Here is a 16,731-nt window from a genome sequence, read left to right on the forward strand (position 1 = left end):
TAAAAACTTCACTAAACAGGGCTGCCTTCAGATGTCTTCTAAAAGTCAGATAGTTGTTTATCTTATCCTTGACATCTGAAGGAAGGGCCAGTGCAGAGGAAGGGGCTTCGGTACCCGGGGCGGCATGGCACGTCACACATGCGAGCATCCCAAGGGGGAGGTGCCCGCCCACTGCAATGTCACACCCCCCAGCTGACATCTGAAGGAAGGGCCAGTGCAGAGGAAGGGGCTTCGGTACCCGGGGCGGCATGGCACGTCACACATGCGAGCATCCCAAGGGGGAGGTGCCCGCCCACTGCAATGTCACACCCCCCAGCTGGCACCCAAGGTGGACCGCCCCCGCCCCTTTCCTCTGCCACTGGGAAGGGCGTTCCGCACCACTACCAAGAAGGCCCTCTGCCTGGTTCCCTGTAACTTTGCTTCTCACAGTGAGGGAACTAGCAGAAGACCCTCTGAGGAAGACTTCAGTATCTGGACTGAGTGAGGGGGGTGAAGACGCTCCTTCAGGTATACCTGCCAAGGCTGTTTAGGGTTAAGGTTACCAGATTATTTTCAATAAATCCGGGGACACATTTCAACTTCAATGGATTTTGTATGGGGACTGGTTTGTAAATCCAGTGACTGTCCCCAGGAATTGAGGACGTCTGGTAACCTTACTTTAAAGGTCAGTACCAACACTTTGAACTGTGCTTGGAAATGTACTGGGAGTCAGTGAAGATCCTTTAGGACTGGTGTTATATGGTCCCAGCAGCCACTCCCAGTCACCAGGAATTTTTTTATTATTAAGGAATTAAGCATTAAAAGGTATCCTATAAAAAATATTTTTTTTCTTTTTATAGATGGGGAACACTAAGTCTGAGAGTGTCTAGTTCCACAGACAATCCATGTACCCATGACAGAGCACTCAAATGCACAATCAATGCCACTCCACCCCCCACAAAAAAAATATTAGCAAAGACATAGAAAGACACTGGAGGGTTCAGAAAGGAAAGGAAATGAATAGCAAATGACCATGGGTGCAGAGTGGAACTAGACTAACAGATTGTTTTTTTTAGAAAATACAGTCATACCTCGGAAGTTGAATGCCTTGCAAGTCAAACGGTTTGGCTCCTGAACGCTGCAAACCCAGAAGTGAGTGTTCCGGTTTGCGCATGTTCTTTGGAACCCAAACGTCTGACACAGGTTCCGCGGGTTCCGATTGGCTGCAGGAGCTTCCTGCAGCCAATTGGAAGCCGTGCCTTGGTTTCTGAACATTTTGGAAGTCAAATGGACTTCCAGAATGGATTCCGTTCGACTTCCGAGGTACGACTGTATGCTAGATTTATTTAGGAAATATTTATTTGTTTGTTTGTTTGATATGTCTATGGATGCTGCCCAAAATGCATTTGTGCATTTTGGGGTCTATTATAAAGCAAGTCACAACTTGCTCAAAAGAATCAGATTTCTTCTCCGTATACATAGTTATAAGGACACAGATGAGCAGATTCGTGCAATACCTAGCTTATGTACAGATAAACAACAGTTTTAAACCTTGCTATAAACAACAGTTCAGTTATAACAACAGTTCAGTTATAACAACAGTTCAGTTATGCACACTTATACAAAGACACACACTTGACCTGCTAGTTACTAATATGTTGGTAATAACACTCCAACAAACCTTGTTTCCCCACTAGGTTCCCAGGCAGATCTTCAAGCCATAGCTTTGAGTCCAGTACAAAGCAAGACAAGCCTCTCTCTCACCAGCTTCCAGCACCAGCCCAAACCCATACACTACCTGCCTTGACTTATTGTTCTTCCATCCTAGGACTAGCCAGGTAAGAAGGGAAAGGATCCACCCATCTATCTCTATGGCAACAGATGCTGATGATAGATACTCAGCTGAGTGGTTAAGGCCATTACCTTAACAAAGGAACAGGTTTGGCTGGTTCAGCAGGTTTTAACCTCGCAGATGCAGGATCACAGGCCTAAAAGAGACCCATGGATATCGGGGGGGGGGGGCATGGGTTGGCAAACTAAGGTCCAGGGGCTGGATCCAGCCCAATTGCCTTCTAGATCCGGCCCGCAGACAGTCTGGGAATCGCCGCGTGGATTGGCATGGATCTGATTCTGATCGTTCAGTCTGCACCATTTTCCGTCCCCTCCCTCACACACCATGCCAACGCCTCCTCCCTCCTCCTGGCTTCTCCCCGCCCTGCCTAGAGGGGGAAGGGGACTGGGCTTTGTTGAGCCGCAGTTGGTTGAGCGCCATTTTAAGCAGCCCCTCTCCAGAGCCAGTCCTTTTGCGCTGCTCATCGTCCTTCTGCCGCTGCCGCCAGCCCCTGCCACTCGCAAGGCACAGGTAAGCAGCCACCGGGGCTCATCCAGTGCTATGGAGAAGGGAAGGGAGAGTCATGGGGGGGATTTTTTCTTCAAAATATAGTCCAGCCCCCCCACAAGGTTTGAGGGACAGCCCCCCCCCCCACGGAAAAAGTTTGCTGACCCCTGATTTAGGCTGACCTCCCAAGCCTAGAACAATATACTATATCTGGGAGCTACAGCTCAAGAAGCCTGCTGAAATATAAATTTAGGGTAGAAAATACCCAATTAGAGGAAAACATTTCCCCCCGAGCTGTTAAGAGCAGTCCTAGATTTACCTGTACATCAGTCAACACCTGTACATCACTAAATGTCTTGGCCTCTTTTCCCCCTCACTGTGCTAACATTGAGCCAACCATTTCCCCAAGCAGATATTATTGGCTGGAAAATGGATGTCTTTTATCTCTTTAGGAAATCAGCAGCCTAGTTTCTTGGTAAGAGGAGGCTCATTAGTACCAGATGTGAACCCAGAAAGTAAAAATAAGAATGGCAGACTCTGGATTCAAGAGGCATCAAGAGAGTTTGAAAGGTCAGTGCCAGAAGAATGAGAATTGCTGCCACACGATAAAAGAAAGCTAAATGAGTCTGCAAAAAAGAAAGATGAATGTGTGCTGCTGAGGTCTACAAGCACAAGAATAGGTCAGATAACAACACAAACTAAGGAATTATTTTCTTATAGCAGCAGTCAATTGCACCCTGGTGGTTTTCAAACAAAAAAAAAGTGGACAATGATGAACAATACACAAGGTTTCAAGCTTTTGGGCTACATTTTATGAATATTTCACACTTGTCAAATATAGTACAAAGCATCATTTTTAAAATAATAATAAATGGCTTCCTTTGGAAGCAGCGAGTACAACAAAGCAAAGAACATAAGTTGTATCCACATGGGTGAAGTACAGTTTACACATCTCCAAATTACTGAGACAAAACTGTAACAAACCTCCTGCTCAGCTCAAATTACTGAGGCTTTCTTGGAAACAGTGATACTTACAAATGCCTTTTCCTTCATGTCAGTGGGCTACATTTCAAATTCTATATATTTTGGAAAGTTGTTCACCATGTATGTGGACACCTCTTAAAATATCATAACCAGTTTTGCATTGTGGTTTGTCAGAGCAAGGGGCAGGTTTTCATCTATATTGGATGCCATTTTGGACCAAGATGGCAGGCAGACTGAGCCTTTCTAAACTGCACTGATTGTTTTCTTAGCCTACCTGAGCAATGTCAGGTATGGGTCATCCAGTATTATATTTATAAGTTGTTTCATTACCCTATTAACATTGCAAAGGTGCCTTCATTTTACTGTTTTCAGTATCTACTACAGTGGTACCTCAGGTTACATACGCTTCAGGTTACATACGCTTCAGGTTACAGACTCCACTAACCCATAAATAGTACCTTGGGTTAAGAACTTTGCTTCAGGATGAGAACAGAAATCGTGCTCCGGCGGCGCGGCGGCAGCAGGAGGCCCCATTAGCTAAAGTGGTGCTTCAGGTTAAGAACAGTTTCAGGTTAAGAACGGACCTCCGGAACGAATTAAGTACTTAACCCGAGGTACCACTGTAAAATGCTTTTGTTTTGGCAAGCCTACCCAGACGTGTAATTTTATTATGTATATTTGAGGTTTTTTTAAGCCTGTTGGTTTCTTATGACTATTTATACTATTTTATGTAAGCTGCTTACTTGATTTATGTAATTTGATTAAGTGGTCCATAAATCTTGTTAAATAAGTAAAATAAATACCTCCTAAGTGGTGCACAACAAACGAACAAAAATCCAGTCAAAGGAAATCGCACAAATACACATATATACAAGATTGAGCAGCAAAGAAAACATTAACTAAATCAGCAAAAAGAACAAGCATCAGCAGAAAAACAATACTGTTCACTGGGACCTGAGGGGAGGAATGTCTTCGATAGCCAGCAAAAGATGAATAAGGAAGGGCTCAGAGGAGCCTCCCTTGGGGAAAGTAGTTCCATCCACAGTGGTCCACCCAGAAGGCTTGGCCTAGTCACACTCAACCCACACATTTAAAGTACATGGTTTCCCCCAAAGAATCATAAGGACAGTAGTTTGTTAACGGTGCTGTGAACTGTAGCTCTGTTGAGGGGTGAACTACAGTTCCCAGTATTGTACAATCGTACCTCGGCTCCTGAATGCCTTGGGAGTCGAACGTTCTGGCTCCCAAACGATTGAAAACCAGAAGTGAGTGTTCCGGTTTTCGAATGTTCATTTGGAAGCCAAATGTCCGACGGGGCTTCTGCGGCTTCCGATTGGCTGCAGCAGCTTCCTGAAGCCAATCAGAAGCTGCGCTTTGGAAGTTGAACATTTCAGAAGTCAAACAGACTTCCGGAATGGATTCTGTTCAACTTCTGAGGTACGACTGTATTTGGGGGCGGTGGGGTGTCAGGTGTTTTAAATGTGATTTAAATGTATGGTGCGGCCAACAACACTTCAAGCATTGGTGTGATATAGAAGAAGCCCTCCTGTAAATCATATGAAGACAGGCAGACACTTAATATTCTAGTCCCAAGTACTAAGGGATGTGGAGGTAATAACCAGCACTTTAAATTAGGCTTGGAAACAAACTGGGCACTAATTATATGTAAAATGATATGCAAAAAAAACCCCAAACCAAAGCAACATAAATTATACATATAAAAGAGTCAAACCCTGTGCAGTACTATATTTCTGCCACATAGTTTTATAAATATATTAATACATAAATAGTTGTACAGAGTTATATCCCTTGTTGTGTGTATCTGTTTATTTGCTGGTTGCTTTTGAAAACCAAGCATACATGTGTATGATATATGAATAATATTGTACATATAATAGCGTGTGAACATATATATAATATTAGATCATTCTTTCTTATTTCAGTGGAACTGTGAAAAATATGTGGATAAGTCTGACATCAAGATGTTCAGAAAATTCCAGGCATGACCTCATTCAGCTGAACCTGCTTGAACACATGAAGAATGGAAGTATAGCCAGTGGGAGCAAGGACACTAGACTTGTATGTGGCCTCCTGCCCTTCTCCCTCACTTGAACCCCACCCAGACGCCCAAGGGTCGCTCTAGAGACCAAGCATCATTCCCAAGCCACTTAATCAGCATTTGGAAAAGCCTGGGGCTAGGTTCCAAAGCAAAGGTAGGCACCTTTTAAGGCCCTTGATTTCAGGGGACTTAATTTCACCAGTCTTCAGATTGTGGTCATGAATTGTAATTGGCTACTTAAGGCAGGAAAAAATGATTGTGGTATGGTTTGGCCATGAAGATTGATCTTGCCAGCTAACCTTGGGTAGTAATGCAGGAGGATGTTACATTATTCATTCCTTAATCCTAGACTTCCTATGAAAATGAAGTCCTGGCTCACTTTCCAGGAGGCTCTACCAGTGTTGGGTTCATAAGGACACATATAACCAGCATAGCAGTGAAATGGAAGAAGCTGCTGATATTTGCAGCCTCTTCAATTGGCGAGCAAATTTGTTGCTTGTCTTCATTGCCAGCCTCCTCTAAAATATGGCAACATCTTTTTTTATGCAAAGTGAGAGCAGCTAACTGCCATCTCTCCTGCATAAATGTGTCCCACACAATACATCAATTATCAGTAAAAAGTGGCTGATATAAGAACCCTGTTGAATATACTAGCACTCTCTGTAACAAAAAAAAATATGTAAAAATTCATTGGTGCTTCTGTAAGGTCGCTCATCTTTGATTTAACAGATGCGGAAAAGGCCAAGAAAGTTGGTAAATCAACTGTCAATGAGAGGGAAGAAATTGTTGAGAGAAGCAAAGATTCTCTGTTACACTAAAATTAAAAAAAAGTTGAGCTATTGAAGTTCTCTTGTATCAAATATACAGTGCCTATTGCCTTGCAATTACCATATTCTCTGGCCTCTTTCCTCGTTTATCATACACATAAGGTGATTATTCTGAGCTCTGCAATTCAGCATGCTGTACTTTCAGGAACTAGGTTGCCAAGCCATGTCTGAGGAGCCTCCAGAGCCTTAAACAGCTGCATGGCAGGGAGACATTTGGCAAATAATTGCTCTGCTAAGGCGGACACAATCCTGCCCTTTGCATTCCTTCCCATAAAGCAATGTAGATTCAGAATCTGAGAGGGCAGAGGGAGACCAGTTTCCAGGCAGTTCCACTTCCCTCATGTCTTCTTTCCTCACACTTGTCAGGCTTCAGAGCCTCATCTCCCCTATTGACAATGAGAGCTGTCAGTCTTATGAAGCATCTCCTTCTAAAGAAAGCAGGAAACAGCCAATGCATGCTCAGTACATTGTCTTTATGGCATATTTTGTCCCACTCTTTAAATGCAGCTTCTTTTTTAATTCCACCCTTAGTTCAAGGAGCTCGGGGTGGCAAACATTGTTCCTCCTCTTGTCTCAGAGCACCTGGATAACATAGTTGTTAGAGCATGAGACTCTTAATCTCAAGGGCATGGGTTTGAGCCCCATGCTGGGCAAAAAGATTCCTGCTTTGCAGAGGATTGGACTAGAGGTTTCTCATGCTCCCTTCCAACTCTACAGTTATATGCTCCACAACAGCCCTTTGCAGCTGGCTAGGCTATGAGTGAGTGGTCCATTGTCACCCAGCGTGAGGTGTGGTTTGAAGTGCCCAAAGCTACCACAGTCCCATGAAACTAGTTGTGCACTTTTCTGGATCCGGGTCACTGTTTATTCGGGGCAGAATGAGTTGCCATTTGTTTGGCAGGCAGCATTGATTATTTTTCTTTTCATGAACAGCATTGCACCCAACCTGGTCTACTCAGTAGCTATTTCCCTAAAATATTCCGTTTGCAGGGTCTTTTCCTCCTGGCCTATGCTCACATTATCCTTCTGGATTAAGAAAAATAAATAGGAAAAGGTGGGGGGACCTTGCGGGTGACAAGCTTTCAAGTCACAGATTTATTCTGTAAATATTATGGCAGAGACTGTGGCAGGAAAACACCAGGAGGGAAAACTAGATCTCCTGCTGCTATTCAGCCTAGTCACAATAGTTCGGGTAGATTACACATACTCAGCTCCTATCTTTGCAGTTGGGAATTTGCTTAGAAAATACATTTTCTTTCTCCCCCTTGAAAGGTTTTAGGGCAAAGCAGGTTATTCCACGCTTTTGGCGGAACAAGTGTTTCCACACAGATAACGTATTCTGCATACTATAACATTTTCTAATCATGTCTGGCCTTTCCAGAACTGTATGGGGGGAAATGAGAAAATGTCAGCAGACTTTGAACTGGTACATTTTAGTTGGACTCACAGCACTTAATTCTTTATTGTATGATTTATATCCCATCCTTCATCATGAATATTCCCAGGGTGGGTATCAACCATCTAAAAGGCAAGGGGAACAGAAATAATAACCCCATTACAACAGTCAAAATATCATGTAACTCTCCATGGCCAAGGTGCCAACTTTATAGTCAGCATATGTTGTTGTCATTATTTATTATTTATTGAATTTATATCCCATCTTTCCTACAAAAGGAACCCAGGGTGGCAAACTCACCACCATTTCAAAAACAAAACAGCTAGATAGTTAAAATATTATAAAAACAATTATAATTAAAAACATCTAGAAAAACTTTGAAAACGCTGAAAAACATCCCAAAATGCCTTGTGGAAGAGAAAAGTCTGTGGCTGGTGCTGAAAGATGGGTGGTGTTGGCACTACCAGGCTGGTGGCATCAGCATGCATGCATGCCAAGGGTGTTGGAGAATGCTGCTTGTTTATTTCTAGAAATTTTGTCCAAGGAACTCAAGGTGGCATACATAATTAATAATAATAATAATAAAATTTATTTATACCCCGCCCTCCCCAGCCAGAGCCGGGCTCAGGGCAGCTAACACCAGTAAAATTACAGTAAAAACATAATAGGGGGGGGGGACCCAATTTAAAATACAGATTAAAATGCAATTTAAAATGCAGCCTCATTTTAAAAGTAGTTCATAGATCAAAACCATAATGGGAGGGAAACATAAGGGTCAGACTGAGCCCAAACCAAAGGCCAGGTGGAATATCTCTGTCTTGCAGGCCCTGCGGAAAGATGTCAAGTCCCGCAGGGCCCTAGTCTCTTGTGACAGAGCGTTCCACCAAGTGGGGGCCAGTACTGAAAAGGCCCTGGCCCTAGTTGAGACCAGTCTAACCACCTTGCGACCTGGGACCTCCAAAATGTTGTCATTTGTGGACCTTACATGTGCCTCCTGCTCCTCCTCACTGAATCCCCACAATGACGATGTGAGGAAGGTTAGGCTGAGAGGTAGTAGTGACTGGCCTAAGGTAACCCAGTGTGCTTCAGGGCTAAGGCAGGATTTGAACCCTGGTCTCCCACATCCTACTCAGACACTTCTAACCATTATGCCACACCGGTGCTTTCTCTTAGGCGCTTTCTCCGGCTAGGTGCCTGTCCTGAATGTTAGATGGTGAGGCCTAACATTAGGCGTCTGGGTGCCCTGCATTTCTCTCTATCCTACAGCTAGTCTCTCCAGGTGAGGGAGCTCATTTCATTTTTGGCTGCTTAGACTTCAGTCTCAGCTACCTCCTGTAAGCAAGGACCTTCTAGATGTTTTCTGGCCGTGTGTCCTCCTTTCCTAGACTCCTAACTCCCGTTTCTCTCTGACTACTAGAAGGTGTGGGACAAAGCCAAGCAAGCACCGCAAGGCGCCCATAGCGCTTGGCACAGGGTTAATCCCTGGCGTTGAAAACATCTGCTGGGGCCAAGCCCTACCAAGGATTAAAGTCCCTGGAGTTAAAATAGAAACGTAGCTCGAGCTAAATTGTAAATGGCATTTCCCTCTGCCCTCAGCTAACTACAAATAAACAGATATATTTTAGAACATCTTCCTTAGACACATTTTCCAGCCAAGAAGAAAATGACACGGTGGGGAAATTGATGTTGCTCAGTTTGATCAGTCATTACTTTGGCTATGTTCACATCAGTGGCTTAAATCACAGCAAGGCCGTTCCCCCCGCCCCCCCCGCCCCGCTACGTTTCAAGTCACATTTGCACATTGCTGTACACACCGGGTGGGGTGGGGGGACAAGAATGTCTTCACGTTACCTGTTTGGTATCCCCACACCTGCAAGCCCCCTAAATGCCTATTCATAAAGCTGTCGTCTGTGCTTGCGTAACAGCTGTCTCCCTCAACTGTGAAGTAAATGTGGTTTACATTTTCAAATTGGATGGAAGCTGACTCAAAGGAAAAATGCATCAAACAACAGTATTTCTCAAGAGACAACAGGATACATGTGGAGTGTGGTACCGTCATGTGCACACTGCTTCAAATGCCAGCTTGGAAGCACACTGGGGCCAGAGTAAATTATAATATCTACACAGCCTTGGACCTAATTATTATGGTCACACTAGAAACAGTGTTACAGATCTGTGTACACACTATATATTTAAAGCAGTTTTAAAGTGTGCACCCCCCCCAAAAAAAAAAAACACCTCACAAAGGATCCTGGAAGCTGCAGTTTGTTAAGTGTACTGGGAATTCTAGCCTTGTGCAGGGTAAACTACAGTTCTCAGGATTTTTGAGGGTGTGCGCTTTAAATCTGCTTTAAATGTATGGTTTGTATTCCTTTAAATCTCAAGGAGCCAGTGCTTTTTTTCCAGGGGCCACTCAAGGGACCGGCACTGTGTGTGTGAAAAAGTGTGGCACTTTATTGTAACAACTTCATGGTGAGTACAGGCATCTACAGTGGTACCTCGGGTTACATACACTTCAGGTTACAGACTCCGCTAACCCAGAAATATTACCTCAGGTTAAGAACGTTTGGCCTATTGCTCTCCGTCATAGGATGACATGGCATCCAGTCAGGTGAGGTGGGAAAATGCCCAACTGTTTGTCTCTTTGGCAACAGAGCTCACTCTTTGGACATGTAAATAGCTGTACAGTGGTACCTCAGGTTACATACGCTTCAGGTTACAGACTCCGCTAACCCAGAAATAGTACCTTGGGTTAAGAACTTTGCTTCAGGATGAGAACAGAAATCGTGCTCCGGCAGCGCGGCAGCAGCAGGAGGCCCCATTAACTAAAGTGGTGCTTCAGGTTAAGAACAGTTTCAGGTTAAGAACAGACCTCCGGAACGAATTAAGTACGTAACCAGAGATGCCACTGTATTTTTCTAGAAAAACAACAACACTGCAAGGAGCATTTGCATTAGGAGAGTTCAAGGAGGAAATGACCCCCAGGTTCCCTTTCGACTCTACAATTCTATGATTCTCCCTCTCCCCTCGGACTGTGGGCCTGATCATACCACACACACACACACACACACACACCTCTGTCTCATATAGTTTATGCCTCGTTGGTAAACCTTGGTTGTGTCACTGCAAACTGGAGTTGAGGACTCACATGATGCAGAGGTGTAGCTGGGGTGGGTGGGGGTACAGGGTGCACTGGGCGCCATACCACGGGGGGGGGGGACTTACCCCTTGGCAGCTCATCCCGCCCCCAGTGCTCACGAACAGTTAGCTACGCCGCTGACATGATGGAACGTTTCTGACTCTGGTGTGCAAAACCAGTTCCATCCAAACAGAAAACTTAGCCACCGGATGTCAAGGAAATAAACAACTATTTGACTTTTAGAAGACATCTGAAGGCAGCCCTGTTTAGGGAAGTTTTTAATGTTTGACGTTTTATTCTGTTTAATATTCTGTTGGGAGCTGCCCAGAGTGGCTGGGGAAACCCAGCCAGATGGGCAGGGTATAAATAATAAATTAATAAATTATTATTATTATTAGTATTAGTATTATTAGTATTATTATCATCATCATCATCAGAGAGAAGGGTATGTGTGAACCACCCTGTGATCTTCAGATGAAGGTTGGTGTACAAATGAATGAATGAATGAATGAATGAATGAATAAAATAAATAACTGTTTCCCGATAGTTATCTCTCTGGAATTGTTGTTGCTGTTGTGTTTTAATAGAGTAACATCCAGCCAGGTGAACTCTCATCTGCAATCTGGAGGTATGCAGCCCCGATTCAGGTGCTTCCATGAGCGACTTCTCAAGAGTAGGGGTTCCTTCTTAGAAGAGCATCCTCAGCTCGCAATTGTTCTCTCCAAGAACCTGTCTTTGGTCAAACTCCAACAGCCTCCCCGTGCGCCATTCAAAGTGGCCTTTTGGCAAAGCACATTGCCAAACAGGATGATATATCATTGTTGATTTTTGGGATGTGTGGGAGCATGCTGGGCATAACAAGAAAATGTATTATTTTTAGAGAAGGCATTGACAAACTATTCTCCACTTTCATGCTTCAGGATTCCTCGTCCCTTTTAATAAACAACAACAACAACAGTAGAGAAGGCACAGAGATGTTCTGCATACAAATCAGGAGAGCAGCAGCAAAGATCTTTCATCCCTGCCCTTAATCTTCATGGCACTTTATTGCTCCAAAGACACAGAATATAATTCTTTTATTATTTCCCAAATTACAGTATGCTACGCATTGCAAATCTGGCTTCCTAGAGAAAAGTCGTTTATTTGTGGTGGGCAAATGCTGTTTCCCCATCGTCATGTGGGAGGAAAGTTTGGTGCTTTTGCACCCGAGCAGGGGCGCCGACTTATAAAAAATATTGGGGGGGCGGGGGCCCATACCGACTTATAAAAAATATTGGGGGGGGCCAAGACCTCCAAACCACTGCTGCTGGGGGAACGAAAGGGGCGAGCCCCGGGCTGCCCCGACCTTAAGTGAACCTGTGAAGGCCCGCCCTTTGCGGCAGCCGATTGGCTGCCGCCGTGGGCGGTGAATATTAATGAGCTAGGGGGAATCCCCGCTTCTCGCGGGGCTGACGCCAGCCCCGCGAGATTGTTGATGGGTTGAGAGCCCACAACCCCACCCCCTCTCTAGATCGGGAGTGGCTTTGTTTTAACTCATTACTGAATGTATTTTAAAAGGTAACTATCGTCAAACAAGGAAAATAAAAAATACCAACATAATTTTGTGATTTTACAAAGCATAATATAACTAATAATTTTCTTAAATTATTGGGGGGGCAGAGTCGGCACCTATACACCTGAGGCACTCAGCTCTTGTAACAATGATACAACTGGAAATGAGAGAATCTCCTCTGAGCAAGGAGCTCATGATAGCGAAGCCAATTCATTTTCAATATCAGCGATATTGACACATGAAGCGGCTTGTGGTTAGGGTACAAAGCATATCACAAAACTCTCAAATGTTTCAGTGTGCAGGCGGAGGGATTAAATAGAAGAAAATGTCAAGTTCACAAAAGTTCACAAGAAAAAGGAAGGAAGTTGGTGATGTCACCCATTGTTGTAGCAGCAGAGACATGTGTGCAGAGTTTGGCACAGCCACTTGGTTCTGTTTGTTTTCCTGCCACAGCTCAACTGTAGCATGCAATTCTAGGAAGAGGACAAAATCAAAGTTGTGCGCAGTCTGAACTTCCATAGCAAGCTTAGAGTGGAGAGTTCAGGTCCTGTGCATCTCTGCACAGATTTGGAGCTCTGAATTGGTTCTTGGAATCCACAGCAATGGATGCCCTCACCCATTTTGTTCTTCTCTTTTTTTTTGCAAACTTGATTTCCCCCTCAATATAGTTTTGCTCCCTGAAAAATCAAAAACAGTTCAATAATAAAGGGCATCAAACAGAGCACTCACCTTATGTGCCTTTCCAAATATCCTCTTACTGTATTTTGTTTATTTAAAAGCATTTATAAACCAATTAACATTTTTAGAAATCTAGCGGGTCTGTATAGGGGCAGGCAGTCTTTCAGGTAACCTGATCCCAAGTTGTTCATGAATTTATATGTTCAAGACCTTGAACATGACCCAGGAGCTGATTTGCACCCATTGCAGTTCCCTCAGCACATGTGTAAGATGAGAGCATCCAGGAGTTTTATTTGCTTATTTATTCAGACTTAAGTTGCACCAGTTGGTATTGCTTAGTTCCTTCTGTTTCTGTGGTGGAAGCTGTATTTTGTGGTTTCCACTTTTCAATTTAATACCGAAATTGCCATTAACGGCTGTGGCAAGACTGTTGTTTACTTGCTTGGCTGCAGTAGTTTCTACCATTGACCACCTATGCTGAACAGAACATCTAAGACTCATGGTAACTCTATCTAGCCACTCACTGAGCTTCTACGTAGCATGCCTTGCAACCACAATAGCTGATAGCACAAATCCATACAGGATGGCACAGGTTAAAAAGAAAAGGAAAGCTCTTCAGATTGTTTCCCCAACATGATGCTGCCACCACATGCTAGCTAGCAGAATGCCCAGTCCCACACAATTCCCATAAGCATCATGCTTTAAAAAGTGCTGTGGACCCAATCCATGTACTGCTCGTGCACACAATAAATTCATTTCTGTGATCATGGAATTGTAAAATTGGAAGACACCCCCAGAGTCATCAAGTCCAATCCTTTACAAGGCAGGAATCACAGCTAAAGAATCCTTGACAGATGGCCATCCAACCACTGCTTTAACACCTCCAAGGATGGAGAGTCCACCACTTTCCAAGGTAGTCCGTTCCACTGTTGAACAGCTGCGATTGTCAGAAAGTTATTTCTAATGTTTAGGCATAATCTCCTTTCTTGTAATTTGAATCCATTGGTTTGGGTCCTCCCCTCTGAAGCAGCAGAAAACAAGCTTGCTCCACCTTCCATGTGACAGCCCTTTGAAGATGGTGCTACATATGAGTACAGGATATATAAAGCAATAAGCTGCTTTTTATTAAAAAAAAACAACAAAAACCTGTGAAATTCATATCCACTGTTGACTTAATATTGGCTGAGTTAATCAATACCAGCCAATGCGCACAGTAAGATGTTATTATCTCCCAGCCTCTTGAGAGTCATAGTTTATCTGTCAGAGATGTGTGGGCAGTCCGACAAGGGAAAGGGCTTCATCTATTGCCAAGAATAAACCAACATTCTTTTTCAGCATCTAGCATACAGTTGTGCGAACTCCTGTCTTCTAGTGGCAAGAGACTCCAGAAGTGCCTGCACTTATACAGGTTTGGGCTTCGTTGAAATGAAGGTCAATGGAGACTGTAGTGTCTTCAGGATATATGGTTTGATTTACACCTACATACAGCCCGAACATAGGATGGAGGAGCTCAAAGCATCAACACTCCAACAGATCTTGTTTCCCTATTAGGTATCCAGGGAAGCCTCAAGTCACAGCTTTATGTCCTGCACAGAACATGACACATCTTTGTGTCTCTATCTTCCAGCACCAGCCAAACCTGACACACACAGCCCCATTTGGCCTATTGCTCTCCATCATAGGATGACATGGCATCCAGCCTGGTGAGGTGGGAAAATGCCCACCTGTTTGTCTCTTTGGCAACAGAGCTCACTCTTTGGACATGTAAATAGCTGTACAAAACTGGCTGGCTAAGGCCATTGCATGAACAAAGAAACTGGTCTCATTGGTTCAACAGTTTCTTCCACTGCATTCCAAAACTTTACCAGATACAGAATCACAAGCTTGGAAGCAACCCACGGATATAATCCAGGCTGACCCCCAAACCTGCTTCTAAAAGAAACCTGTAAAATTCCACTCCACTGTTGACTCATGGCTCGCCCACACTTCCACTTGTGCCTAGTTGAAAATGTACAGGTGTGATTAACCACTTGACCCATGATTTCTAGACATGGATCCAAGCTGTTTCCCCCTTGCCCCACTCCTTTCCAAGGGAAAACCCACTCTTTAATGCCTCATATCTTCCAAATAAGTATGCAAAGGATTGCAGATCTGGAGCTAGAAGTGTTCCACACATACTTTCCTTACAACTGAGATTCAGAGGGCCACATTTTGCTTACCTCTAAGAAAAGTTGCATCTCTGAGCTGATTTCTGTGAACATGGCTGCAGCCATTCACACTGCCACATGACATGGATGATGGTGACCTGTCTTGAAATCCAAACAGTTTTAGTTTACAGCATTTATGTTTATGCCATTGTGGAGGTGCTGATGGAGGAGCATTTTGGAAGACTTCTCTCTAGCCCCTGCTGAGAGAGCTCTTTATGCCCCATATATCTAATCATGAATCAGTTTAAACTTCAAAAGGTACTTAGGTAAAGTAGGTTAATGATTAAAATGATCTGATGCAAATCTCTGGGACTTAGATATAGATCTAAGCACTTGGTGCATGTGTGATATATAGATATAGAGACAGATAGATAGATAAAGCACACACACATAACTTGTACTTCAAAGAAAAGCAGTATTAAAGTTCTCACAAGGAAGATAATTGCTTGAAAGCCTGGGAAAGGAGGCGGGGGGGAGGGGGAGAATCATCAGTCCCCACCAGCAGCAGATGAATTTTACAATTTTACTTCCTCATAAACACTCAAGAGAAGGAGCAATGTATTTGCAAGCAATGAGCCGCACTTTTTCATTAACTTCTTGTCAGCCACTGTTTTCAAAGATCCTCATTTGTCCTCAGAGAGTTTAGCTTTACATGCAGCGCCACTGTAGTCACCTGCTGAGCTTGGGCAGAATTGGTAAGGAAGAGAGACATCTAAAGGCACATCAAGGAAATGAGCTGCTGCCGTACAGATCCATTGCCTCTCGTCTGCTTTCAGCATCCCCTTTTAAATGATAATCAGAGGAGGCTTCATTGTTTCACCAGAAGTGAAGCAGATTCACACAAAATAAGCCGCGTTGTACCTTGTAACGGAAAGACAAGGCAATGACTTGAACAACTCAGCTCCATCTCCTGAAATGCATCAAACAAATGACACCTTTTGTGCTGTGATCCCCTTTTAATTTTACAGACTGCTCATCACCATGCACGGAGCACTTTATCATCCTTACCTCTTTTATTTTCTCAAATTCACATTGAAATGAGTCACCACTGTCCACAATGGACAGCTGGGACAGAGTTGGAGGGTCTCCCCTGCCATTTCCATGCATGGAAGCTGACCCAACCAGCAGTTAAGTCCTACAAATGCTGGAGTGACAACAGCATCATCTCCCATCCCTGAGGGCAGAAGCACCATGGGAGATTTGGGGGCTCACAGGAACATTAGATGAATTTGTGGGGGTGGGTGAAGTGTTTGGACTTTCTTGTTTCCCCAATTATATCATTAGGAATGGTAAGAGGACTTCAGAATTTCGTTCCTAATTGAACCAAGGAGAGTTTGCCCAAAGTAAACTAATCTCCCTAGCACAGAACCTGAAATTTTCTTTCTCCCAAGAAGCAGGGAGATTCAACAATATAATCAACATAGTTTGAGGTCTGAGGTTGAGGTTAGCGGGATGTTGCAACCTCCTTGACAACTTTGGGAATGGGAGGGTGGAAGAGGCAAAGCAATCTAACAGAACTAAATCGCAGCACTTTAGAAATAATTCAGATGCAAAAATTCTCCTCCTTCCTGT

General features: G+C 43.8%; 1 long non-coding RNA gene across 3 annotated transcripts in view; it reads left to right on the forward strand.

The window, feature by feature from the left end:
- Positions 1-6,252, forward strand: part of LOC309349838 — a 41,869-nt gene extending 35,617 nt beyond the window's left edge. For all 3 annotated transcript variants that reach the window (XR_014160207.1, XR_014160208.1, XR_014160209.1), the window contains 3 exons: positions 1,677-1,817; positions 2,770-2,887; positions 5,245-6,252. This is a non-coding gene — a long non-coding RNA (uncharacterized lncRNA). The remainder of the gene's footprint in view (positions 1-1,676; positions 1,818-2,769; positions 2,888-5,244) is intronic.
- The last annotated feature ends 10,479 nt before the right edge of the window (positions 6,253-16,731 follow it).

This window comes from Podarcis erhardii, assembly GCF_964252035.2.
Source record: "Podarcis erhardii genome assembly, chromosome: 9".
In the NCBI taxonomy this organism is placed as follows: Eukaryota; Metazoa; Chordata; class Lepidosauria; order Squamata; family Lacertidae; genus Podarcis; species Podarcis erhardii.